Source organism: Marmota flaviventris, chromosome 10 (genome assembly GCF_047511675.1).
Source record: "Marmota flaviventris isolate mMarFla1 chromosome 10, mMarFla1.hap1, whole genome shotgun sequence".
In the NCBI taxonomy this organism is placed as follows: domain Eukaryota; kingdom Metazoa; phylum Chordata; class Mammalia; order Rodentia; family Sciuridae; genus Marmota; species Marmota flaviventris.
This window is the reverse complement of record NC_092507.1, coordinates 95413080-95426029: the sequence shown is the minus strand read 5'-3', so window position 1 is coordinate 95426029 and position 12950 is coordinate 95413080. Positions and strand designations below refer to the sequence as shown.

General features: G+C 40.1%; 1 pseudogene; it reads left to right on the top strand.

The window, feature by feature from the left end:
* Positions 1-230: 230 nt before the first annotated feature.
* Positions 231-2164, top strand: LOC139707469 (endoplasmic reticulum chaperone BiP pseudogene; annotated as a pseudogene).
* The last annotated feature ends 10786 nt before the right edge of the window (positions 2165-12950 follow it).

Below are 12950 nucleotides of genomic sequence, written 5' to 3'. Positions count from 1 at the left end.
TTTTTACATATGGTAGTCAATACAATTGTAGAAATAAAATGCACTTCAATACTAAAAAGTTTCAGACATTGGCAGAGACAACACAGATGGACAGAGTTGAGGTGTCTCAGTGTGACAGACCCGTAACCTCATTGCTCTTAGCTGCAGCCTGTTGCTAGATTGCCTGTGTCTTCTGGCTGTCTGCTTCTCTGGCTGCTGACCGAGAGCAAGTGGCCAACAGCTATGGCAAGATGAAGCTCTCTGTGGTAGCTGGGGTGCTGCACAGCAGCCCTGGCTGAGGATGAGGACAAGGAGGACATGGGTACCGTGGTTGGCATCGACCTGGGGACCACTTATTGCTGCATCAGGGTGTTCAAGAAAGGCCATGTGGAGATCATCTCCAATGATCAGGGCAACCTCATCATGCCATATTATGTGACCTTCACCTCTGTAGGGGAATGTCTGATCAGTGATGCATCCAAGAATCAGCTCACCTTCAATCCTGAGAACACAGTCTTTGACACCAAAGGGCTCTCATCCGCACTTGGAATGACCTGTCTGTGCAGCAAGACATCAAGTTCTTGCCTTTCAAGGTGGTTGAAAAAAAAAAAAAAAAACTAAACCATACATTCAGGTTGATCTTGGAGTTGGGCAAACTAAGACATTTGCTCCATAATAAATTTCTGCTATGGTTCTCACTAAAATGAAAGAGACTGCTGAGGCTTATTTGGGAAAGAAGTTTACCCATGCAGTTGTTGCTGTACCAGCCTATTTTAATGATGCCCAGCAGCAAGCAACCAAAGATGCTAGAACTATTGCTGTCCTGAATGTTATGAGGATCATCAATGAGCCTACAGCAGCTGCTATTACTTATGGCCTGGATAAGAGGGAGGGAGAGAAGAACATCCTGGTGTTTGATCTGCGTGGTAGAACCTTTGATATGCTTCTTCTCACCATTGACAATGGTGTCTTTGAAGTCATGGTCACTAATACTGATACTCAGGGGGTGGAGAAGACTTCGACCAGCATGTTATGGATCAAACTGTACAAAAAGAAGACTGGCAAAGATGTTAGGAAAGACAACAAAGCTGTGCAGGATCTCTGGCATGAAGTAGAAAAGGCCCAGCAGGCCCTGTCTTCTCAACATCAAGCAAGAATTGAAATTGAGTCCTTTTATGAAGGAGAAGACTTTTCTGAAACCCTGACTTGGGCAAAATTTGAAGAGTTAAACATGGACCTGTTTCAGTCTACCATGAAGCCTGTTCAGAAAGTACTGGAGGATTCTGACTTGAAGAAGTCTGATGTTGATGAGATTGTTCTTGTGTGTGGCTCTACTCAAATTCCAAAGATTCTGCAACTTGTTAAAGAGTTCTTCAATGGCAAGGAGTCGTCCTGTGGAATAAACCCAGATGAGGCTGATGTATATGGTGCCACTGTCCAGGCTGGTGTACTCTCCAGTGATCAAGATACAGGTGACCTAGTACTGTTTGAAGTATGTCCCCTGACACTTGGTATTGAAACTGTGGGAGGTGTCATGACCAAGCTGATACCAAGGAATAATGTGGTACCCACCAAGAAGTCTCAGATCTTTTCTACAGCTTCTGATAATCAACCTACTATTCCAATCAAGGTCTATGAAGATAAATAACCCCTGACAAAAGACACCCCACCTTCTGAGTACTTTTAATCTCACTGGAATTCCTCCTGCTCCACAGGGGGTCCCTCAGATTGAAGTCACTTTTGAGACAGATGTGAATGGTATTCTTTGGGTGACAGCTGAAGACAAGTGTACAGGGAACAAAATTAAGATTACAATTACCAATGACCAAAATCGACTGACAACTGAAGAAATTGATGAGAAGTTTGCTGAGGAAGACAAAAGACTCAAGGAGTGCATTGATACTAGGAATGAGTTTGAAAGCTATGCTACTCTTTAAAGAATCAGATTGGAGATAAAGAAAAGTTGGGAGGCAAAGTTTCCTCTGAAGATAATGAGACCGTTGAAAAAGCTGGAGAGGAAAAGATTGAATGGCTGGAAAGCCATCAAGATGTTGACATTGAAGACTTCAAAGCTAAACAGAAGGAACTAGAAGAAATTGTTCAGCCAATTATCAGCAAACTCTATGGAAGTCCAGACCCACCCCGGACTGGTGAAGAGAATACAGCAGAAAGAGAAGAGTTGTAGACAATGATCTGCTAGTGCTGTAATATTGTAAATACTGTACTCAGGAACTTTCATTAGGAGACAGTTGAGAGAACTTAAGTCTTGAATGTACTTGCAATCTTCACCTCAGAGTGGAGTTGAAAATGCTATAGCCCAAGTGGCTGTTTACTGCTTTCCATTAGCAGTTGCTCACATGTTTTGGGGTGGAGAGAGAGGAGGAATTGGCTATCTTAAAAACTGGATATAAAAACGTGGGTGAGGATGTGTGTTCACCTCACAAATGTTCTATTTAATGATTGGGTCATGCACATCTCATGTAGGAACATTTTTCAACCATAAGTCACACCAATAAATGTTTGTTATTAAAAAAAAATTAAAAATGTTTGGAACTGTCATAAAATAAAAATTTATACAGATAAAGCTAAGCGAAAAAACACTATCAGAAGCATTAAAACCATCTAAAGCCAAATAACTAAACTATATAATTTAAATTATATTTATATATAATAAATTATGTATTATGTATATTATATATTACATATTATAGAATTACATATATATATATGATATATTATAAGTCACTTATATATAATTATAATATAATCCATATATTTTATATATTATATTAATATAAATTAAACTATAATATAATAATCATATCATTATCTTATTAATAATAGAAATTATATTATTATATAATTACATTACAATAAGTAATATAACACAAATAAATATAAATTTAGATATACTATATGATAATAATTTTATATATAATATAATAATATATATTTATATTTAGTTTATATATTATTATATGTGTATATATAATATGTATTTCCTATATTATAAATAAGTTTTATTAAATATGTATAAATCATATATATTTTATATATAAATACATAAAATTTATATAACATATGATTTATATGATATATATAGTTTACATATATATTTACATATTAATATATATAATTTGTATATAAGTATATAAATATATTATATATATAATTTATATAAATATATAATATATAAATATATGAATATATAACATATAACATAATTTATATTTTATATTACATGTAATTTATATTATTATATAAATTATATGTAACATATAATATGATTATATATTAGTATTTATAATTTATATATTTAATTTATATATAATTTATATATAATTTATGTGTTTATAATAAAATAACAATATTTGTAATATAAATTAATATAAATGAGAATGTTATATGAATATTTCTATGTATTTTCTCTTGAGATCATGTGGGTTTTGTTAAAACCATTCCTTTTGGCCAGGAACAGGGATGTATGCCTGTAATCCCAGTAGCTCAGGAGGCGGAGACAGGTGGATCTCAAGTACAAAGCTAGCCTTAGAAATGACGAGGTGCTTAGCAACACTGTCTATAAATAAAATTCAGAATAGGGCTGTGGATGCAGCTCAATGTTTCAGTGTCCCTGAGTTCAATTCCCAGTACCAAAAAAAAATATCCTTTTGAATGAAATGTTTTTACTTATAAATCACTTTACATACTCTTTCTACCTGGACTATCAACCAGTGAAAACGTTTATGTCATTAGAATAGAGCAATAATTTATTTAAGTTCATTTTGAGAGTATAGTAAGTCTCATTGTTTGCAATTTGAGAGATGTAGATTACTGAATCTGTTTCATTTATAAAATACTCAGTTTTTATAAACTAATTCATTCCTGTTGTTTTCTGGGTTTCATCATCTTGCCTAAAATAGGATGTAAAAGGGACAAAAATAAAATAGCCTTCTTTTGTATGTTTGAACTGTATTGTGAGTCAATGTTTTTGTATGATCATATTATACTTGATAAAAAATTACATGTAGACATTATACACACATTATAATCCCAATGGGATTACAGGTGTGCGCCAGTATGCCCGGGTGGTTAGTGCTCTTAATGAATGTGATTACTAAATAATAGCAGGAAACACTGAAAGATAAAAAATGCATCTTTCGATGATTTTATTGTAAAATACACATAAAAATTAGCCATTTGAACTATTTTGAACTGTACAGTTCAGGAACACTAAATATATTCACATAATTCTGCAACTATACTCAAGGGTCCATTTCCAGAACTTATTCATCATCCTGTGAGAAAACTTACTTACATGTAAACTCCTTCAGTTTTAAGACATGGATACAACCCAGTCAAACCTCACAAATAGAGTTGCACTTTCATGTCCTTCCTGGGATTTTGTTCAGCTTGGAGCCTTCAGCCTGAATGTTCCAGCTTCCTGGAGGCACTGAAGCAAAGTGTCTCTGGAGAAGGGGTTGCTGTTTCTAGACTACCCAGAGCATACACAGTGCCCTGCTACCAATAATGTGGCAGAAATTGTTCATTGAAAAGTTGTTTTAGGACACTTGCAAACAGATGTGAGCAAGGGGAAAGGGCATCATGGAGATTCCTTTTAGAGCTGCCAGGCCACCAGAAAGCTTTGTGAAAAGCATATTCTTCATGATTATGAGAAGTATTTCCTTTCATCGGCCTATTTTACATGCTGAGAATTTCAGGAGAATTTATGAGTATTTTTAAGCTACTTTTAATGTACAGTGTTGGTTGCTGGTAGCAGGCCCGCCCTGGCCCCTGGGGACTCATCCCCCAGTTCTTTGTTATGCATGTCAATGTGGCCAGCTCACAAGGCCGTGATGCAGTCTTGCGGTTCCCTGTTTATCTGCCTAGAGCATATGTGTCTCTCGGGAACATCTTGACCTGTTCGAGCCTCCTGATAGGGGATGGTGACATGATGGTAACCCAAGGACGCAGATATTACTCTTCCCTCCTCACTTTTGAGTAATTTCCCGCAGCTGTTAAAAAGATATATAAGGGGAACAAATTGGGCAATAAAGCGCACACACGCTCCCTCCTGGATGAATAACCTTGGTGTCCTGTGTATTTTTTAACCCTGCCGTCCCTCGCCGGACTCGGCTCCATTAGCTGGACTCGGCATCTGGAGGTTCCCACCGAGATCCGGAAAGCAGGGGTAAGCGTACGGGGCTCACCTTCTAAAGGTAGAAGGGGGAGGATTGGTTTAAAGATAATTTAAAGAGACAGGGTACGTACCATGGGTAACTCAACAGCGAAGGTTCGTCTGGCCAACGAACTAAAAGAGCTGTTAAATACACAAGGAACAGGAATAAAAACTAAGACTGCAACCAAATTCGTTGAAGTTATTGCCCAGGCTTGTCCTTGGTTTCTGACAGGAGGCTTTCTCAATAACAATGACTGGGATTTAGTTTGGCAACAGCTTCGCACGGCTGTGTTGTCTGGAGGGGATTTTTTGTTGTGGAAAATTGAAAATCAAGAGAGGTGTCGCGAGCTAGCCCGAGTCAATCAGGACGCCGGCTTCCCATGGCGTAACCTCGAAATGTTAACAGGTCGGGACAATATGCTGTCATAAATCAGCAAATTAATTATGACCCTGGGATCTATGCTCAGATAGCCACAGCAGCCGTTCAGGCCTGGAAGGCTCTGCCCGTTTCTAAGACTGAAGCAAAAATTTCCAAGATCTCTCAAGGGCCCTCTGAACCTTATTCGGACTTTATAGCCCGCCTAATGCAGGCGGCTGGAAAAATATTCCCTAATCTGGAACAGGCTATGCCACTTATTAGACAACTGGCATATGAAAACGCTAACACTTACTGCCAAAATGCTATTAAGTCCTCCCGGGCCAAAAGTATAGATGACATGATTCGAGCATGCAAAGATATAGATGGGCCTCATATTACTGGTCAGGTTTTGGCTGCTGCCCTTAAGACTGGAATGCAAAAATCTGATAACAGGGGAACCTGCTCTAAGGGGTGTTTTAAGTTTGGGAAAGAGGGACATATAAGGAAAAACTGCCCGGAAAGGAGCAAGGGTGCTGGCAGAGGGATGCTTGGAATTTGTCCTCGATGTCATAAAGGAAATCATTGGAGTAGTGAGTGCAGGTCAAAATTTGACATCCAGGGTAACCCAATACCATCAGGAAATGGGAGCAGGGGCCCACCCCTGGCCCCGGAAGCCAAAGTGTATGGGGCAGTGCAGGGACAAAACAGTGCCCTGGGGAGTGGGCGTCTCCGCTGCCTCCCCCTGACCAACCCCTTTCTATCTGGGAGCTCCCAAGGGGAACGCCCGGAAGTGCAGGATTGGACCTCAGTTCCACCTCCCGAGCAGTACTGACTCCGCAGATGGGTCCCCAGACCCTGCCGACTGGAGCCTTTGGCCCTTTTGCCGGAGGGAATTGTGGGACTGATACTGGGAAGAGGCAGCACTCTACATAAAGGGCTTAGAATTCTTACAGGTGTGGTTGATGGTGATTACCACGGGGAGTTAAAAATTGTTGCCGAGGCTACCCAAGGGATCGTTATTATTCCTCCCGGAGAATGCATAGCACAATTATTGCTGCTGTCAGCGGTGTCCCTACCCAGCTGCGCCCTACAGGCAGCCCGGGGTAATGGCAGTTTTGGTTCCACCAGCACCCCTCAAACCTTTTGGGTAGCACACTTGGACTCCCGACCACAGTTAACCATTAAAATACAGGATAAAATCTTCAAGGGGATATTAGATTCGGCTATCCCTAAAGATTGGCATCTTATTATTTTGGACCTAAAAGATTGCTTCTTTTCTATTCCCCTGGCCCCCCAGGATCGTAAACGTTTTGCTTTCTCTTTACCTTCAATAAATTTTAGGGAACCCTATCAGCGGTTTGAATGGACTGTCTTACCTCAAGGAATGGCCAATAGCCCTACTATGTGTCAGTACTTTATAGCAAAAATTCTGCAACCCTTTAGGCAACAATTCCCAAACTTTTACCTCGTCCATTATATGGATGATATATTGTTGGCAGGCCCTGATAGGAAAGCACTTTTCCGGTCTTATGAAGTCCTCCAGTCCCTGTTAAAGGGGGCTGGACTGATTATAGCCCCAGAGAAGGTGCAGATTCAGTATCCTTATAACTATCTAGGTTATACTATTAACAAGGTAGGGATCACTCCCCAGAGGCCTCAATTTCAGGTGAACCAGCTCAAAACCCTGCACCAATGGCAGACATTTCTGGGGGAAAATCAATGGCTGCAGCCTTCCCTCCATGTCCCTACTGGTGAACTTAAACCCCTGTATGACCTTTTGAGAGGAGACCCCTCACCCACCTCCCCGCAAAAACCTACTCCAGAAGCCTTGAAGGCGCTTAGATTGATAGAGACAGCCTTACAAGAGATGCAGGTGATGCAGGTGGACTACTCCCAGTCCTTGTTATTCATTGTTCTGCTGTCAAAACTCACCCCGACTGGAGTTTTTTGGCAGACTGGTCCTATTTATTGGGTTCACTTACCTGCGTCCCCCTCCTGGGTCTTGATACCTTTCCATGATCTGGTAATACAGTTAGTTTGGAAAGCAAAATATCTAGGAGATGCCTTGATTGGGAAAACCTTTGATGTTCTCATATTACCATATAATCAAGACATTCTTTCTAAATTAAGACAGTAACATGATCTCTGGTGTCTTTTCTTCTGTAGTTTCATGGGACAGGTTGACAATCACTACCCTAAAAGCAGGCTCCTTGAAAGTCTAAAGACATATTCAATAATTTTCCCAAAGATCCTAAAAAAGGATCCTCTCCCGGGGGCACAAACCGTCTTCACTGACGGGGCCAAAAATGGGTTTGCTGTTGTTTCAGATGGGACCCAAGTCATCCGCAAGAGAGTGGCCGATTGTTCGGCCCAAAAAGCGGAGGTTGCAGCCTTAATATTGGCCTTACAGACCTATAGCTCGGTGCCCCTTAATGTTTTCACAGACAGTCTCTATATCGCCAGGCTCACCTCCGTGATTGAGACGGCACCTTATATTGGAAAACAATCCACGATCATGGATCAACTACAAACAGTGCAGCTTCTTATATGGGCTAGGGCAGACCCCCTCTTCATAGGTCACATTAGAAGTCATTCTGGACTTCCAGGTCCTCTGGCGGCGGGCAACACCATGGCAGACGCTGCCACACATGCCACTAATTTTATATATACAATAACTGAGTATGATAAGGCCCTACAACTTCATAATAAATTTCACCTAAACACACAAACTTTGCGCTTACGCTCAGGATGTTCCAGGGATCAAACTTTAAAAATTATCTCCCTATATCCTACTTGTGCACCTTTTATCCATTCCCCTTCTCTGGGAGTCAACCCAAGGGGCCTTCAGCCAAACGACATCTGGCAAACTGATGTAACTCATATTCCTAGTTTTGGAAAACTGTCTTTTGTGCATGTCAGTATAGACACGTTCTCTGGTTTTATCTCTGCTACTTTACATTCAGGAGAAAAGGCTAAGGACGTGATACAGCACTATGTTAAAACCTTTTCCTTTATGGGAACCCCTCGATATATAAAAACAGATAATGGCCCAGCTTATATTAGTCAAACCTTCCAAAAATTTTGCTCACAGTGGGATATTATACACAAAACAGGAATCCCATATAACCCCCAAGGACAGGCCATTGTTGAACAGGCCCATCAACATCTTAAAACCTATTTGCAAAAAACAAAAGAGGGGGAGATATACCAGAATTGTCAGGGACCACAAGCACTCCTAAGCATAACTCTATTCACTTTAAATTTTTTGCTCACTGACACCGAAGGCCTTACAGCGGCGCAGCGTCACTTTTCCCCTCCCACCATACAAAAAGCACAGATAAGATGGAAGGATATGGCTACAGGGAAGTGGCAACCCCCTGTTCCACTCTTGGCTAGAGTGAGAGGAGCTGTATGTGTCTTCCCTCCAGGGACAGAAAAACCCATTTGGGTCCCGGAACGCTGCACGAGACTGGTAGACGCAGACTCGGGAAGGAGCAACGACCCTGGGACTTCAGGGGGAAATTGACTCCTATCTTCAGTTGGCTGGGTGCCAGGGTCAAGTCGGTAAGCCCTCCTGTTGGCCCACTGAAGCCCCCACAGGGATCTCTGACGGGGGGTGGGGCACGGATTCTGTTAAACATCTTCAAATCATCAGGCTTTTGAAACCACAGGTCCCTGACCCCATATACCACCCCTTGGTGCTGCCTAAGTCTCAGCTCCCAGATCTGGATGCCAACACGTGGGATATCTTAAAAACCACCCTTTTCTTACGTAACAACTCTGATCCCACGCTTGCTAGTGACTGCTGGCTCTGCATGACGGCAGGTGCAGTCATGCCATTGGCGGTCCCCATTAATTATACCATTGATGATGACAACACATGTCAATCTGGGCTACCCTTTAAGGTGCAGCCTAGGTGGTTTTATGTCTTGCCTTCTGGGCATGATGCAAAATAATACCTATGATGTTGATGTTGGAGTCTCTTCCTTTGGGAACTGCTCATTAGTAAAGAATTATTCTTCACCTACTCCGCCCATTTGTCCCCCTAATGGTACAGTTTTTATGTGTGGTGGAAATTTAGCTTTTCCCAGGCTCCCTACAAATTGGACAGGTGTCTGCGTTCTCACCCTGCTCCTCCCTGACATAACCATTGTCCCTGGGGATGAGCCCCTGCCCATCTCCAGCCTAGACACTCTAGTGAGAAGACACAGGCGAGCTATACAGGCTCTACCATTACTCGCCACACTGGGGATAATGGCTGCTGTGGGCACAGGCACAGCTGGACTAGGTACAGAGATACATTCTTATCGCCATCTATCTCAGCAGCTTATAGATGATGTGCAGACCCTATCTGGCACTATTAGGGACCTACAAGACCAAATTGACTCTTTGGCAGAAGTGGTCCTCCAAAATAGGGGAGGCCTAGACTTACTGACTGCCAATCAGGGGGGAATCTGTTTAGCCTTAGGAGAAAGGTGCTGCTTCTATGCCAATAAATCGGGCATAGTTCGCACTAAAATCAAGGAGCTTCAAGAAGACCTAGAGAAAAGGAGAAAAGAATTATTCGAGAACCCTCTTTGGCCGGACGCGGCAGTTGGTATGAATGTATATGTAGACAATTCAGTGAATATCTGTAGTTTGGCAAAGTTTCATTCACCATCAGTCTGGAGTATTCTGTCCTATTCCTGGATATGGGCCACTAACAGAAATTAAGATCTCTTTAATAATGAAATGAAAAGTGGAAGGGCTTAAGAATAAAACTGTATAAAAGATCTTCATGGATAAAATTTTAGACCACATCAGAAATTAGAAGCCTCAAAATTGTAAAGACATTCATTTAACTTACATTTATGGATTTAATATAATCCCATCCAAAATATTTTTGGATCATTTGAAAATTAAAGACATAATGCTCCATTACCTCTAACCACTTGAGTGTGTACTTAAACAGTGATGCTCCTTTTTAACCATAGTATACACATCGAACTCTGCACATTAACATGATGACATCTAACCCATAGATTGAATTCACATTTTGGTAATTGCCCCAATAATGCTGCTGTCTTCAAGCATCCCAATCTAGGATCACATGGTGCATTTTGTTGTCTTATCTCTTTGGTCTCCTTCCATCTGGAATACTTTTTTTTGGTCTTTTCATTCATGACCTTGACACTTGAGGAGCATAAGCCAATTTGTATAGTGTTGCTTGCTTAGTTTGGGTTTCTGTAATATTTCTCATGATTAGAGTTGGGATATACATTGTGTCATAAATATCCGAAATGATGATTGATTCTTTTCATTGTATTATACTAGAAGATTCACCGTGTTTATTTGTCCCCTTACTGGTGATGTGGTCTTTGGCCACTAGGTTAGGATAGTATCTACAAAGTTTTTCCATTATAAAGTTAGTAATTGAGGAGATTCCTGGAGACCATGAAATGTTCTAATTCCTACTGAATTGCTGACAGCTAGTTTGAGTCTGTTGACAATTCTTTCCTGAATCAGTTACTATTTTGATTGCCAAGTGGTGAGTCCACCACTTCTGCTTTGATATCCTATAGTAAAGAAGAACCTTCACTTCTCTATGTGTTTATTCATTTATATCAGTTTAGGCTTCTGGGTTCTCATTTTACTTAAGTAGCTGATAATATATCATTGATTTTCATGCTGAAAATTTCCCAGATTTTGTCTGTGGGAATCTTTTTACACTATCTTCTAAGTCCCTTCTACATGTCTACATGTCTTTTTGGATTCTTCCTTATTTTTGGTACATCAAAATGTTACAAGGTCATCTTGTACTTTTCCCTACCCCAGATCTAGATTAGACAGTTTCAAAGGAACACTGTTTTCTTTAAATGGGGAATGGTATATGGAATCCATGACTGGAGAAGGATTCATAGCTAATTGGGAAGTTACTGGCTTTAACCTATTGGGAGACAAACTTGTACATATACACATGTAGACACAAACACATTGTTGTGCATTCTCATGTAAGCATACATTGTAAACCTTGAAAACCTTGCGTTCTCACTGATATTTAATTGTTCTTCTTTGAAGCTTTGGGATTTCAACTATTTCCTTTTCCATATTTGTAAATCCCTTTTCTCCTGTATTGGGATGCATGAAGACATCCCAATCTGGCTTCCATAATCCTAAATATTTTATTTGTTCCCTTAACCTCCTGACAAGGTCAACTGCTCCTTCATTCTTCTTGGTCTCAAATATGCCAAATCCAGTCCTCAGTCATTGCTGTACTGGTTATGTCCACATGGATCCCTGAAATGCCACTTGAAACATAACCTCTACTACACCAGCCCAGACCACACTAACTGAACTCAGCCCCAGGGAATTTCTTGCTGAGCCCACCATTGGAATCTTAGGTCCCTATCATTTGCTAGAGAGAGGCAAAAAACAAATCAACTATCTTTTGAAAATGAGCATTTATTGAATTTTTAGTTTACTAAGGAAAGTTTAAAAAACAATGGTTATACATATTTACCAGAAATAATTAAACAAGCATGTATTCATGACATTTTTAGAAATAATTTGTAAAAAATAAAGTATGATTTTACTTTTGACTGTAACAAATTTCAAATAATAGTGATAAATTAATTAGTAAACCATATATGTTATGCTGTTCTAAAATGTCTTTACATTCAGCCAGTTTAAACCTAGCACCTAAAAAGAAGAAAAAGAAAAATAATAAAACAAAATCTTATCTAACCATATATCACTAACATATTGTTAATCAGCAACTTACATCCCTCCTTAATCATAGGCCTGTTTCTTCCCCCACCAGGGTAAACATTTGTGAATGATTGAGCTAGGGGTTGCTAGAATTAACCCAGCATTTTGCACATACTAGGCAAGCATTTTACCACTGAGCTAAAAGCCCAGCCCTTTTTTCTATTGGATTTTGAGGCAGGTTCTAACTTGCTCAAACTGGCCTAGAAATTGAGATCCTCCTGCCTCAGCTCCCAAGTAGCTGGGACTGCAAGTGTGCACCACATCACCCAGATATTATCTTGAGTATTATTATACTTTGTTTGTTTATTTTGATTTGCCATGAACATAGTATTCAATTTTGCCTGTTTTATTGACCTTTTTGCAAGTGGAATCACCAGATCTTTTGTTACTTTGTACAAGGCTGGAAAAAGAAACTTGGAACTCTCAATGTAAAAGCTCACCTAACTACACTGTCATCTGATAAAACAGATTTTAAGTGAAGAAGCACTATCAAAGACAAAGAGGGATATTTCAAGCCTAGTGTCATCATCACAGTGCCTCAGGGAACAGAATGTCCAGGATGCATATATGAGCTAGTTTTCCACAGCATCAAGCTCAGAACTCAATATTCCTTGAGCTTCTCTTGGGGATACTACCTCCTACTAGCACTTCCCATCAATGGATAGAATCAGCTCTTCAGGATTAACCAGT